The following is a 16,598-nucleotide window of genomic DNA, read 5'->3' as shown; positions in this document are numbered from 1 at the left end:
CTCCTCATGCTTCTCTTCCATCTAGTCCTTCCTTCCTTTCTATATAAAGCTCTTCTAGGTTAATCATTCCTAGAGGACGACAGCTATGTAGTGATGCAAAAAAGGGCCACACAGCTGTGCAGAGCAGGGTTCTTGTACAACCGCTTTCAATGATTACAGACCCTTAAGGTATAAATCCATATCATACTGTCACAGAACTACGCATCCTCGTCCAGATGATGAGTTTTATTCCGTATCTGGGCTTTGTTTCAACCCCGCTGAACCAAATCACTTGACCTTTTCCATCATTTATCCTTATATTTGCTTGTCCTTTCACTTTGGCACCGCATGAGGCTTTTCTAATCTTGATCCTATTATACCGAATTCCTTCACCTCTCTTCTTTCTCGCTTATGGATCCAGTGGGAAGCAAGTATTTTAATTCACCTGTTTGCATATGGGAGAAGTGTCCAGCTCTGATGGATGACTCCCGCTCTTGCAGTCTCACAGTAGCTCAGGGTTTACAATAGAACTGGCTTTTGAAACTCTCAAAGGTACACATCATTGCATACAGATAAATAAATAAATAAAATAAAAAAACACACACATGTACTGTGCACTAAGTACATTCAATTTACTGATATGCTACTCCCTTATTGCAACTAGAAATGTGGAGTCAAACACCCTTGTTATTGATTCTATGTTAAAATAATTAACCATGTACATAAAGCATGCATTATTCACCAGTGTCTATAAATGTAAGACATAAATTAAATAAATTTAGCAGAAAGAAAAATGGAAGGGGCACATAGTGAGCATTGAACTAATCCTTTTGTAAAACTCACATGAAATCAGCGGTTGCCAGTAATGATCTTATCTGCCCCATGTCCAGATTAATCTGCATGGTAACTCTCTTAATCAATGTGGTTGCAAACTGTGATGTGATGTGACTGCTAACATGAAGTCTTTCTGTGTCACCCTTTCCTCATTCCACTCACACAACCACACACGCACGCACGCGCAACTACACACACATGCTTGCAGATTCTCTAGCTAAAGTTAAATGTCTGCCAGCTGAGCATGTCCCTCAGTTGGGCTTTTGTTCGCCTACAGATGAAGCCCTGTAATTTGTGCGCCAGCAATTTGTCAGGACTGAAGGTTTAGGAAGGCCAGATTTCTTGAATGTTCAACCTATAAAGCATAAAGACAAAATAGTCTCCATATAATCTGCAGTTGTGCTCTGGAAAGTTTATTGCATAATAATTTGAGATTATAAGCAAAATTAGTAACAATAACAATATGTAAATAGTTATTGTTTATGTTTGTTCCTTAGTGCATGCTGCAGTAATGTACCTACGTATTTTTAACTTTTTCTATTATAATTATTAAAGAAACTGGGAATCCGTTTTTCTAATTGAACAGATAATTTATTCATAAAATGTTCCTAATTATTACTCTATATGTAAGCATGAGTGCAATGTTGCACAATTCTAGAGTGGCTGTTTTGCCAGTTTATATCCATGTTTCTCAAACCGTGTTACAGATTCTTGAGATGCCTTTAGTGGTACTCAGAAACGTTAATTATTAAAAAAAAACAAAAAACAGAGTAACTCTGATTTCAGGAATGACAAAATACTAATTACAAATTTACTTATTTTCATTTATTTCTGAATTTGTCAGTGTACAAGTTTAAAAATTGCTAATTGAAAATCTCATGAACACTCTTACCAATCTAAAATAATCATTTCTATAGAGTTGTACTTTTCAATTCATCTTGTTGAATGCAGTCATAAAAAGTTATGGACACAAAATCCAACATTTATTTTTCAATGATCACATTCAAATTATAACATTAAGACTCTAAAATCTGAAGTTTATTAGTTTTTCTGTGATTACTGTGAAATTACATACACTATGAGAAGGCTGCTCATTATTTTCCACTTCTCCTTCCCTTTTCTTTGCTTAGTACAACATTTTCTTTTTTTAATAGTATGAGGAATATATTTTCAGTTTTAACTGTAGCTGAGAAACTGAACATATCTCCATCTCTTGGCAACCTATATGCTCAATTCTCTGCAGATGGGTGCCCAAAACTATGGACATACACTGCATACCAGTCTCTGTGTGCAAGGAGCATTATCATGGCATGAATCCTTACTTTCTTTATTTCTTTTTTGCAGCTAGGGTACATGGAGTGCCTACTGCTTCATGCCTGCCAGGTGTGTGCTTGATTAGGTTGTAGCCTTGAAATGAAATTGCTGTAGCCATTCCAACAACTTCTACCAAGGCTAAGGCATGCATAGTTTATAGACAATCTGCTACTACTGCCCTTTTCCACGCAGAATGCAGTATTGACATATGCAGCGCTGTCATAATACAGTCCATTGTGTTCTGCGTCCTGATTTGCAAAACAGTCTCCACGTTTCTTCTCTAAACACCGCGACGTGAAGTGCCAATAACGTTATGGTATTTAAATATCGTAATAGAGCTTGGCAAATAGTTTTGCCCAGAAGAAAAAAGAGCAACAGCAACTACGGATAACTACGTTCTCTTGAAAAACCACACCTGCACCACAGGCTTGAGAAGAAAAAGACACTGCAGAGCGGAGTCAGGCCGCAGCGTCACAGTAAGAGTTACAGTGAAGTACATGAGTCAAAATTTGTCCTACTGTACTTCGTTTTAAAGATTATAATTATTATTTTACTCTAGTTATTTGTAAGAAAGTGTTATATTTGTTTCAAAGGAATGCTGGGGCCTGAAAACAGGTTTTGTTCTTTGGTTTCAATGTAGAGTATTTAATTATGTTGTATAATAATTGTGAAAAAATAAAGGTTCTTTTGGAATGCAAACCGTGCGAAAAACGAGGGTTCACTGGATATATTTCAATACAATCATGTTGTGCCACGCATATGTCACCAGATTTCACAATTATCAGTACAGTTCTATAATTGTTGAAGGCAATGATAATTGGGGATAGTTTTTCACTGCCTTTATGCTGAGTTTACATTTACATTATCAATATTTAGCTAAATCACTTTTAGTGATTTAGCTAAATATGTGTATCAGTGATGTTTATATCAACCATAAACAATATGTAAAATCACTAAAACAACTAAATGTTATTATATTTCACCACTTGCAGCTTCTACTTCATGTGTTAGGTGTTATTGTGCTTGTGGTTTATTTGCTTTATGCATGCACGGATTTATCGCTTGCTTCTACTGCACTGTCCAACACCTGATGTTTTAGGCTTAGTTTTTTTTTTTTTTTTTTTTTTTTTTTTGCACATTTCTGGGTGCAGCTTGTAGAAGTGTAAATGTTATGGCATCAGCTGTATTTGGAATGTGTTCCAGTGCATCTTCTCTCATGGGCAAGCTGAGGCAAAGCTTTGAAAATTCTTGTTTTGATCTGTGGGCGATTGGGTGCCAAATTAAATGCACAGTCCATCAGGATCATCTGCAGATTAAAGACCATAGTGCCCCAAAATATGCATGGTACATTGAAGAAACGAGGCACCGTAATCCTTTGGTTCATTTCATTTGCTTTGCTTTTTCTGCTTATTTTTTCAGTTTGTTTTTGTACTGCCATATATTTGACTGACTCTTTTTAATATAGATCTACCCATTCACATGTTCTTGGACAGACAGCCAAAGTCCCTAGTCTTGTTTCGTTAGAAAATCGAGGTTGCGTAAAACTTGGAAACATAACTACTGCATGATTTTCTATACTTGGACAACAAATTTTAGATATTCAACAAATGTTGACCATTCTGTCTGTGTGTTGAGAGACCTACATCTTTTTGTAGCAGTTTTAATCTTTACTAAAATTGTTTCTGTGGATTTCCGTCATGCACTGATGATTTTTAAGGTGTTCTAAGTGTTCAGAAGCAGTCCAAGTCTGAGTCATCCAGGCATCCTTTGACAAAAATTAATTTTACTTGTTGGCCCATAAATATTCCACTTTTTCAATCTCTACCAGAAGGGAATCAATCAAAATGTGTGTGAAGCTCCAAAACATGGTTTTTCATTATCACTTCAAAGCCAGATATCATAAGGGGCTGTTAGGGGAACAGAAATAAAGAACATTAAAACCCACATAAAACCTTTACTGACCTTCTGTGAGAATGTGAAGTCTGAGTGGTTAAAAGGTATTAAAGCACTGCTTTGTTCATTTTATATGTTTTTTAAGCATTTTTTTTAAATTTCACTAGACTAGAAAGATTTTCCAGATGAACAAAGTAAAAAATATTCGATGCACAAGGTTAAGAAATTATTCATATTTATTTGATTAAGACATGTGAGATCTTTTTCAAACCTACAGTAATTTGTTCTTTTCTATTGTTGTCATTTTTAAGTTGTCACTACAAAGTTAAGATAATGAACTATTATTTTTCGATATAATATATTAACAAATATTATGATGACAATATCAACTGCAATACAGGCATACTTTCTTCTTTCCTCTTTTTCTCATCTGTGATTTCATCCCTCTGAGACCTTAGCACTTTGGCCAATGTCATTAGTGTCTGGTGTGAGCATATGCTGTCTTGAGGTTTTGTCCAACAGGCTAAAGTTTACATTAGCATATAAAATGCAAGTTCAGAACACTTGGAATATACTAGCTAATAATTATTGCACTGAAGTAAAGCCCTTTATGACATGACTATTTTTCACACCAACATTGTGCCGATGATTTGCAATATATTGTGCAGCACTGGACTGCTGGTCTAATTTATTCTGAAGATGTTCTATCAGGTTAAGCTCAGAAATCTGCAAAGGTCAGTAAAGTTCTTCAACAGGCCCACAACATAATCCTACAAATTTAAACCAATTAATGGTGCTTTTGTTATGCTAACTGCCAAACCCAGAGCTATCCGCCTGGTTTGGCAGCTAGCAAAACCCAGCACATATGCTATGTGTACCTATATTATATATTTTACTTAAAGTAAAATGGCCCACTTTCATTTACCATAGTTTGTATGTTTTTTTTTTTTTTAATGAATCAGTTTTTAACAGTAGTTTCAATTCACATGCTCCAACAACTCTGTTCCAGAATGACTGCAGTCCCAAGTGTATTGAGCACAGAAATTAAAAATGAAGCTGCGAAAAATGATATGCTCTGTTAAAAAGAAAATTATTGGTCTTCTGGCACTTTAAATTATCATACTTGATAATTGACAATCCAACTTGGGGTGAATGTTCCAATTTGCCCATTGTAAAAAGTCCAAATGGCCATTTCTACTTGCAGGGACCTTCGATTAGGACAAAATAAAGGCAGGAATTATTGTCTCACTGACTAATGTGACGAACTGAAATGAGGGTCTTAACGTTGCTGAGTAAGTCAAAAAAATTATGCCACTTTGATATACGTGTTGGCTTCCATTTGGTTTTTGCTATAGTGGCAGCATGTCTGTATATTTGGTAATAACACATCAACACAGCTCTTCTACTACATCTGACATGGTGCAAGCAAAACAAAGTGATTTCCACAGCATGCTTTGTGCATTGTGCCCTTCCTCCTGTGTGTTCTAGACAGACACTCTACCACGCCTTCTCCTTTGAGATTCTAGCTGCGAGAGCACATCTCCAGTAGAAAATATCCCACTGTGAAGTTTGTGGGTATTTGTGTGTTAAAAGCAACTCCAGATAAAATTGTCTCCACTTTTTCCGTTAGCACATTTAGTATTCACGAAGTTAACATTCAAGGTAATTCCCACTTTGACCTATAGTGGTCTCTAGATTGTATACCGCAAAGAGGTACTTAGTCAAACCTGACTAACAGAGTCAGGTTTGACTAAGTAATTGCTTGGGATAATTATTAACAAAACTAGTAAATTAGATCAAAAGTACCAATTCAGGGCACTATCTGATTATCAGAAAATTATAGAAAAAAATAATTATGTATCAGTTATTGTTCATATATACCTGCCTGCTACGATTTATATACTCCCACAATCTTAACACAGAATGCTCAGGAAGAGCGTGGCAGATTTTACGGTCAGGCAACAGAAAGTGATAGGGGTGTTTTTTGTGGTTTCAGAAACTGAAACCACAAAAAAGCCACATAATAACTTGTTCCAATGGACACAATCTCTTAGGACAGGGGAGGTTCAAATTAACCACAGATAAAGGGAGAAGTCCAACAATTATGTGTCTCAAATATCAAGCTGTTACATGATTTGGATAAACACAAACAACTTCTCTCCAACAGAAACAATTAACAGAAACAATTCATTCAGCTTGTCTTTCTATGGGTGTGGAAAGAGGTCTACCATCTTAAGCCGAGGGCTCTTGTTAACCTCATGTCAAATAAGGAAGGCCCTCTGACCGCTTTGTGGTTGCCAATATGCCTGTGGTATATGTAGGTACTTATCGCTGTCCTTGGCATCTGCTATTCTTCCTGTGTGGATTACCTTACCTCTCTTTGTCGTAATTCAGCCACATTTCTCCAACCTGAATGACATTCTGATGGCTGTGATGTGGATCCTGCCGGTGTGGATCAGTGAGTCACTGTTTCACTTACTCTTACCACAGAGCTTGATATCATTCATGTTGATGAGGTGACTGATATTGACCCTGTTTCTGAATTAGTATCCATAACCTGTGTTGTTAATTAATGTGTTTGGCTCAGGGAGTTCTGATCTATGCAGAACAGCAGTAGGGAAAGAGGACTTCCTTGGTAGTAGTATATCAAAATATTTTAATCTTCCTCTTGCAGCCCACATATTTTCTGTCAGGTCAGGGCAGTTTGCTGGCCAATCAAGAACAAGAACACCATTATCACTGAATCAGCTTTTATTACCTTTGGCAATGTGTGCAAGTACCAGCTCCTGCTGGAAAATAAAATCAACATCTTCATAAAGCTTGTCAGCATAGGGGAGCATGAAGTGCTCAAGAATGTCCTGGTAGATGACTGCATTGACTGTGGATGTCAGAAAACACAGTGGATCAACATGACATGGCACCACAAACCATCACTGACTGTGGAAACTTGTCACAGGACTTCAACCAATGTGGATTCTCTGCTGCTCCACTCTTCCTCCAGGCTCTAGGATCTTGATATCCAATTCAAATATGGAATTTACTTTCATCTGAAAACACAACCATTAAACAACGGTCCAGTTCCTGTTCTCCTTAGCCCAAATAAGATGCCTTTGACATTGTCTCTGGTTCAGGGGTGGATTGATATGGGGAATGCAACATTACCTGAAGTCTAGTATTCATTTGTGGTATGTCCTCTGAAAAGGATTTTTGGTTGACTATTCTCTCAAGGCTGCAGTTCTTCATGTTGCTGGAACACCTTTTCCTTCCACACTTCTTCCTTCCTCTCAGTGTTCTGCCAATGCATATGTTTGGATACAGAACTCAGTGAACAACCAACTTCATCAGCAATGACCTTTAGAAAACTACAAGTAAAACAAGTAAGAATAAAATAAGTGCTGATTAACGTCACCCACTGCTAATTCAAAGAATGCAAGTAAAACAACATGTGTTTTACATGTATGTGTTTTATGGTGATACAGTTTAATAACTGTATTGATAAGCATTAGTACAGTGATTAAACAAAAAACCTTGATCATTAACAGAACTGAAAACAGGAACATCAGATTTATTTCTGACCATTCATTAAAACTGTGAGTTATCCATCCTCATGGGTATGCTCTCTTCCTCTCCTTATTCTGTTCACAGCATTTGTATTGTGTCAAACAACACCACACTCCCATTTCTTTAATTTTCCAATCTGAGCACTTATAGAATAGCACACATCAGATAATAGAAAACCTTCCATCTTATTTTGAAAAGATTTCAGCAGAGATAGTCCAAAAGTTCAGCCATTTCAAAGAGATTTTTAGAGGTCTTTGATTCTACCCAAAGATCAAAATCATGCTCCTAACACGTGTGCAATATGAGAGCACACACTGATCTACAGAATTCTACTGAGTGATGACCCATGCAGAGGTTCTGCCTCAATAATTAAAGTTCACTGCTTTTCCATTTCACATCTTTTATTGCTTAATTTAATTTGGCATGGGGCACAAAAATAAATAAATAAAGAGCACTTTAGAATCTAATTGATGCTGGATTCCCTCCCCATCCTGCATCCTCAGCATTCTTCCTCTTCAGCCAATGAACTTAACTAGGTGGGGGATGGAGCTCAGAGTAATATAAAGTTTAAGGAGAAAGGCAAAGAGCAGGATGAACAAGGATAGAGGAAGGAAGTTACGATATTGAACAGGGGATGATGATTTTATTTCTTCATTATTTGTTGTTGGCTTATAGCTTTAAAGGTAAAGTTTATTTTTCTATTAATGTTGTGAGGGCGACTGGGCCTTGGTTTGTTTCTATTTGAGGTATATTAAATAGGTGTTACAAATAGGAGATATCAAGTATCAGTTGACCCTCAAAATAAATTGGACAGTATGAATTGCTTTAATTCTTCACCTTCCTTTTATCTGGTGGTGTTAAAGACACTGAAGTAAAATGGCTAAATCCTGGGGTCTGACACTGCTGTGGTATGAGATTTCTTGCATGCGACTTAAGCTGCTAAGGAACACTTTACTTTTTCAACAATGTCATCTTAGTTATGTGATTGCTCAAAACCAGGACCAGGAGAAGATCTAGATCTTCCCCTTGATAATGAAACATGTAAGAAGTTCACTGAGACATGTGTGGGTGCATGAGAGCCTCTGCATATGTCTTACAACTCTCATTTTGACTTTTTATAACTATGGGGGACCTCCCAAATGACCCTAATACAAGAATGCATATGACACCTTAGTTCATTAGGAGGAACAGGGAACAGTAAGGAAGTCTTTTGTTGGCTCCCATGATAACTGCTTAATGCCTAGAACAGAGCATGGAGACTCAGCTTTATGAAGCCAACTCAGCCCCACTCCTCTGGCATCCAATAATTCACTCTGGTCCAGATGGAAAATAAGTGTCATCCTAGACATTCACACCTTAAGTTAATTCAAATGGAGCAGAATGATAAAAGGAAAACACTAGAGGGACAAGGGAGAAAAAGGGGCTTTTTTAATGACTCTAGGGTGTAATGCGAATGCTGTTAATGAGGAAGACTGGAATAAAAAAAGCTTCTTCCCATGTAGAAAGAGGTAAGCCCAGGAGGAACCAGAAGTATCTTTCAACTCAGTTTGCCCTATGTATTGAAAGCTGAACGAAGCTAACCATAACTATTAAACCACAGAGGTGTGCAATAAATAGAGTTTGACTATGAGGAAGGCAAAACTGGTATTGAGAACGAACTGCTCCAGCTTTATTTCTTCTTCTCTCAGAGAAACAGTGGCAGCTCTCTTGTGAAGATCAGAAAGGTGGAAGATGGAAACTGAGCAGCAGTGGGAAAAAGAAGGAGAAGAGAGTGACTGTTGCCCCAGGAGGTAACAACTCTCCTCAGTTATTCCTCTGAGGCTTATCCTACTGCTCTTGAATTTCCAGCTCTGAATGAAAAATAAATAACATCTTCACACACCTTCCTTTCCTTGCAAGAAAGAACACTTTCCTGCAAATCAACCCTTAATTTCTACTCTTTCAGTTAGACTTTTGTTAGACAATAACATAAAAATGTAGGGGAGCACAATAGGTCCATGTTGTTTGTTGAAACTATGCTGAGCTGCAAAACTCTGTAAAACCTTCAAATAAAAAAAACTCTTCTCAGCACAGAACTAATGTACTTAGAAGAAATGTTGACATTGTTAGCATGATTAAAACCTGTTGACAATGTTTTTTCTTGTTCTTTTATTTAATGGTTCTTGGTATTATGTTTCTTTCAGATATGTCATTTTTACTCTTTCACAGATATGTCATTTTTATTGTTACAAATTATCAATAGTATTTGAATCTAACAACTCTTATCTGTGACGATACAAGACTTCATACACATTTTGAATTGTCTCTATGAATCTGTAAACACTGCAGAAGGCTTACAGTACTAGATTGTCACTCGCCTTTAACTGAATCAAAGCTAGCTTTATGTTATGGCCAATTGGTGTTATAATTTTGGGAATAGAAAACCACAGTAGTCTTTTCTAAATTCATCTAAATTAGAAAGGCTTCCTATTACAAAGCATGTTCTGGCCTGCATTATACCTTAACAGTTATGCATCTGAATTTGCTAAACATTTACTGTCCTTTGAATGGTCTTTGTCCTCCTTCATTTAGCTGATTCTCTTCATGATAACCCGCACACTGTGGTACTGAACACATTACTCTACCTGTGAAGCCTGAGTGCTTCTCCTGTGATAACAGACAGTATCAAGGCACACAGTACAATGTGCCTTATCTCTACTCGGATGGAGCATTTTCTTCTTGTGCAAATAACACTGGCAGAGTATTGTAGCTTGAGGTGACAGACAGTGAAACTCCACACTGGTGAAAGTTTATTCTGGAAAGCACTGAAAGACTGATTGCTTTTTCAAGACAGAGCCACTTAGACAATTCATCATGACCAGTTTTCTCTGCTATTTGACGTACATAAGCTTTTCAGGAGAAATCAAGTCATATCTATCACCTAAAACCATTGTGAACCATAACAAAAGTACTACTGCTTTGCTCTGGGAAGACACAGATTTACACACAGTCTAAAGTACATTTTCACTTTCTCACCTCCTCTTCCATCCTGTCTCCTACTAGCTCCATTTAGCGCACAGATATTAAACACTATAATATGGTCTTTCTGGTTTCATCCCCCTGCTGATATCATGCCAGCATTCCCTTCCTTAAGTCTGTTATCAACTTCAACTTCTAATACCTGTAATCAACCCTGTGCTTAGTGCTGTCCTCACGATGTAAATCCGCTTAAGAATAGCTGTGAGCCCAAAACACAAAATACTCTGTGGCCACAGCCCCATAAAAGTATTGTACATAATTTTCCATGTCATAGTAAAATATGTACCTGTAGATTTTCAGAAAGGTACATCAAAAATAATATTTTTGCAAATAAAAATGTAATACATCTAATATTTTGTGATAAACATGAACTGAGGTGAACCATTGCATTAATTACATTACTTACATAATATATAGTTATTTTTCACAACTTCACACATACACTCTCCATCTACTGGTAAAAAAATAAGGTTATTACGAATCAGAAAGTATTCTATAAAAAAAAAAAAAATGTGCAATTTAGAAACCATTAAAAAGAGAGCTGCAAATATCTTCTTAAAGTTCATTTGAAGCAACCTATTAGAAATATGTTGTGGCGTTAGTTTAGAGCAGTTCTCTGCAACCAGTGCCTCTGGAGCCAGCACTGCCCTCGTGGCTCCCTGGAGCTTTTCCAAAAATGGAAAATATATTTTTTGTTTTAATATGGTTTCTTTAGGAGAACAAACATGACAGTCATTCTCAATGTTTTCCAATGCTATAAAAATGTGTAGAATAAATCTTAAATTTCAACATTTCTGTCAACGAAGATTTGCGTCATAGCCTGTGACATTTCTTTCAGCGGGGCGCGTGGCAGGTGGATGTTGTAAACAACTTGATGGGTGTGTGGTGGACCATGGATAGAAAAGGGAAAAAGAGGAAAATAGCTGAGGAGAGATTCTCCAATTCTTGGATCGAATCATTTGCAGTCATTGCCAATGTGGAAGGATTACCTGAATGTTTGCTCTGTAGCGAGATGTCAAATAACAAAAAGAGTACCGTACTTTTCGGACTACAGAGCGCACCTTAATATAAGCTGCACCTACAAATGTTAAAAAAAAAAAAGGAAATGTACATATAAAAGCTGCACCGGGCGAAAAGCCACATGGTTCAAAGCATGGGGAAAAGTAACGGCTTATAGTCCGAAAAATACAGTAATCTAGAAAGATATTTCCAGGAAGGTATGTTACATTAGCTGCTGCATCAAGATTAAAGTTACATCTTACATGCGGGATGTTGAGAAGCTGTCCAGTGATGTCCCTAAACAGACGTCACATTAAACACATAAGAACACAATCCTGCCATCGGCACATACATTTTATATTTAGTAACAAAGTGGTTGTTTTTATAAAGTGATTAGTGATTTTTGTCAGTATATATTTAGAATGACACTCAGCGATATTATTGTGTTTTGTTGTTCAGGTCTGAGGATGGTTGGTCAAAACAGAAGAGGATCATAACATATTTTACTGTTGTTCTGACTTGCTTGGCATTTGCACAGAAATCAAAATTAAACTGTATTCATTTAATTTTACACTTTACCTTTTAAAAAGGCTGCTGTTTTATTTTATAACAGCAGGTTGCATTTTATTGTTCTCCGTTTGTTGCCCAGATAAAGGGCATGTTATGCACGTTCCGTTATGTCGTTTGTTGATCACACACTTAACGTGATTATTTACAAAGAGCGATCGTTGTTATGCAAACTGCATTTGGGAGCATATTTTCCTAGATCCAATAAGAAAAATGTACCCTTTTTCTGTCGATATTCATAGTAAAAATGACATCAAAAATTAGAGTTCTTTATTGTATTCTTTTAATTTTATCAATGCATCAAAACATAATACATTAATATTGTAGCAGAAGGTAAACTTAAAGCACCATTGTACAACAGAGTCATGTGGTGTGTCAATTCCATCCAGGATGCACTGCAGGGAAAATAAACATTTAATCATGAATGCTAATTATGTATACAGTTAAACACTTCAAGCCTGTTTTGTCTTTATAATAACCCTTATATAAGGCTTTTAATTTTTTGCAGCTCCAGACAGATTTGTTTTTTGTAATTTTTGGTCCAATATGGCTTTTTCAACATTTTAGGTTGAAAGAGCCATGAATGCCCCCTAGAATGTTTAGGGGCATTTTACTACTTGGCAATATCCTGAAGTAGCTCTCAAGAACAGTTTTCATATTACTCTAGATTGGAAAAATTCTTCTCAATACACATGCACACCTGTGAAAGAAATGAATCTCAAGCAACCCCTTGTTCAAGGCTCATTTCTATTTTGTAAAACGTAGGAGTTGTATTCATCTCGTGGGAAGTGGGAGACAATACTCAGAAGGTGATTCTAGGAGCTGGAAATGAGTCATTTTTTATAGAGCGGTATTTGCTGGAGTTTGCCAGAATGAATCTAGGAAGGGGCTCTTTACAGATACATGTGCACTTTAAATTATCTTAAATGAAGGAGGTGTTGAAGAGACAATGAATATGGTGCAGTGTGAATGACTTACAGTAACCAGATTTACTTATACTGAACTTGAAATGTGAATACCTTGAAATCGTTAACTATTTTTGTCACTCATTTTAGCTAAACGATATTCATTACAAAGAGTGATTACACAAACAGATAATTACACAAATATTCAAAATGAAATGCTAACTTTATTTTTATCTGAAATGAGGACCTTGGACCACTAAGCAATCATCCAGACTCTGGTTCAGAAGTTGCTGGAAACAAGGAATGCAACATGTGTAGGATTCCTCTGTGGATAGTGACTTTCAGTGACCCTCAATTCACTCCTTGTAAAGCTTTGTCCAAATTCTTGAATGAAGTGTGCTTGACAATCCCTTCATTGGTATGGCTATCCCTATAGCTGGTGGACATTTTCTATCCACAGTTTTCCCATACATTCAATTTTTATGAATATGCATGAACGTCACACTCTCTAAACAACCATTCTCTGTGGCAGTAGCCTTTTGTGTACTACACTCTTTGTAGATCAATGCCTGTCTTCTGTTGACTTTTGCAGCAACACTTTGTAGCAACATATTTATGTTTTTATCATAAATATGTTGAGCGTTAACAAATCTGATTAGTACCAGAATGCACATAGCACGCTGCATAGAAGATTATTAAACAATTGTTTGATAAAAATGCTGAAACAATTAACAAAATATTTGTTTTTAGATCAGTAAATCAAAGATTTATTGTGCAATTGTCACTGTGAATTTACTGATTTGGGACAATATCTCCATCAAAATAATTTTCAGAACAGAATAAGGAAAGAAAAAACATTAGCATTTCTTATATCACAGAGTTTTTTAAAACTAATAAATAAAAGTAATAAAGGAAGAAATATAAATAGACAGATGCTAGAAAATATTATGCAATAGCAAACCATGAGGGAGTTTTGTGTTAGAGAAAAAGTCTAAAGTCAAAATCAAATAAATTACCTTAAGAACACAGCCTCTTAAGGGTTAATAGAAATCAAACAAGAAGCTGGCTCTCGTACCAAATGGGGCACCGTTTGACGCCTGCTGTTTAATTTCTGGGGGAAAATCCAAATGAGTGCAAAGAACAGAAGGGAGAAATTAATCTAATTTGTCAGTTTGCCTCTTCAACTACTGCACTCATCTGTTTCTGAAGAAAGACGCACTTGGTGAGTCACCACAATGTCCATCACACCAGGAAAATGAAATGAATAATGACAATATAAAATTCCCTCTACTGCTCTCTCCTCTTCCCTCTCTGTCTTTCACATTCTTTGCTCACATATCACACTCATTTGCCAAAAGGTTTCTTTAGGCCGCCTTGGCTTTTCTTTTTAATTGGTATTCGACTTTCTCCCACTCCAAGGTTTTCATCTCCGAGCTGTATACTTTTTTATTTTTGTCCTTGTCCGCTCACTTCATCATCCTATGCTTTTGTTGTTTTTAAGAAATTGTGCCTATTTACTGTCTTTGTTTTTCTGCTTATTAACAGGGTGGCAAAGTATTAAAATTACACAAACAACAATTTACAAAGCACACAACATTTAACTTCCATTTTAGTGCATTCCATATCAATAGTGGTACAGGTTCCTCTAACTATTCCCAGAATCACAAATTGCTTGGGTGAAGTATTCTTTCTATTACCTTTCTTTTTTATTCATTTTGTTTTACTTTGTGTTCCACTTCTTTTTTGTAGATGGCATGTAAGGGGATCAACCTGTGCCTCTGCAGAAGTGTTAAGCAAGCACTCTTTTTTTTAATAACCAGCTGATTGAATTTGTTGTTTCACCTTCTTTTTGAGATTTGATTATTATGTCTCTTTCTTTAATTACGTCAATCTTTTCTGTTTTATGAAACAACTGGTGTTTCTAGTTATGTTTATTTCATGTCCTTAGTTTAATTATTATTATTATTTTTTTTTTTTTGTAGTCAGGAGCCTTGATCATATTGAACAATGTCCAATGAAAAAAAACTTAAAAATTTACAAAAATCTCAGGTATTTCAGGGCTGAACAAAAAACATAAATGAAAAAATCAGCAGGTAACACAGAGAATATACCAGTGTATAATAGGATGAACCAGCAATGAGTGTGGGTGGGAAAGTTAAGTAAATGTTGTGAGGGTGAATGTTGGAACCAAAGACCTGGGCTGCTGAGCTAACAAGTTGTAGGTCTGAGGGGAAAGAGCAAAAAGCAGCCTGAGGACAGAGAGAGAGAGAAAAATGGCAAAGGGGGTGAGAGAAATTAATATAACAATAAAGAATAACTATGTATAATCTGCATTTTAGTCCAACCACAATCTGTGAAAAAAAACTGTGAAATAGTATATATCAGCATATTCTTCACACATTTTAAATGTATTATTGTTCAATTAATCTAATGGAGAGACATTTCTCTTTCTGAAAAGAATAACAAAATACTTTTTTTTTGTGATACCAGATGTACAAATAAATTGATAAGTAAATTTTATAAAAGAAAAAAAAAACTCTTAGTCTTTTTTGCTTGTCTTGGTGAGGTATTGCATTTAAATGTCAAAACCAAACTTATATCCAAAAGTTGGCTTAAAGGAAACCAAAAACAAAAGAACACATGTTTTGCATGTTCCCCGGCTCAGTATTGTCTTTGTTACGCCATAGACCAATCTGTCACCCTTTATTGCTTCCCCAACATATTGCATCCCTCCCCTGCAGCTAGAATCCCCTTTGGACTAAATGCTAATTCAGTCAGGCTCTTAATCAGACATATTAATTCCATATCTACCTTGATTGTGCTAATTCCACTCTGGTGTGATTTTTTTTTCTCCTGATGCATCTCTTTTTGGAGGAAAAGTAGTACTGGAGTAGCAATCAAGATCTTTTAAACATTTAATCCAAAAAAATTATATTAAATATGTTTCATTAGAAAGAGTGATGTACAGTAAAGTCATTCTAAATACATTCCAAAGACATAATGACTTTACTGTACATCACTCTTTCTAATAAAAAACTGGAATCTGGCAATGGTTGCTATATCTTTTGGCATCTTAAGTGTTTGTCTATATTTAGGTAAGTCTGTTTGTTAGTAACTATGTTCATAGACTGCACTGGCGCAGACATGCACACACTGAAATACTGACAATATGTTAAAAAAATCCTACGAACTCACATGTTGTCCAGTAAACATGGTGTATAGTCTAGACATATTTAATATCAAATGAAAACGTATCAAAATGCACATTTAGCTGAATTTTAATTGATTTAGAATCCATGATTTAACATAGAGAATTAAAAACCTTTTGAAAAAAAGAAGAGTACTTTGCAGTACAGTGCATTAACTGTTATATTAAGATTTACTATTTTCATTGTTACCTATTTATTTTCTCAGTCGGACAATCAGTCTAATGTGGTTTAACTGTGCGATGCCTTGCTGTGACATTGATAATATGGAGCTGCCTCTGTAACTTCAGCCCCCAAAATAGCAATTTGTAAACATTTCACA

The 16,598-nt window shown here is 36.0% G+C and overlaps 1 protein-coding gene across 1 annotated transcript in view; it reads left to right on the top strand.

Moving 5' to 3' along the window:
* lrrc4ca (leucine rich repeat containing 4C, genome duplicate a) overlaps nucleotides 1-16,598 on the top strand; it is a 53,436-nt gene that overhangs the window by 16,541 nt on the left and 20,297 nt on the right. The gene's annotated exons all lie outside the window — the stretch shown is intronic.

The sequence above is a fragment of the Poeciliopsis prolifica genome, unplaced genomic scaffold (assembly GCF_027474105.1).
Source record: "Poeciliopsis prolifica strain line A6 unplaced genomic scaffold, Auburn_PproV2 SCAFFOLD001, whole genome shotgun sequence".
Taxonomy (NCBI): Eukaryota; Metazoa; Chordata; class Actinopteri; order Cyprinodontiformes; family Poeciliidae; genus Poeciliopsis; species Poeciliopsis prolifica.
This window is presented reverse-complemented; position numbering and strand designations above follow the sequence as displayed.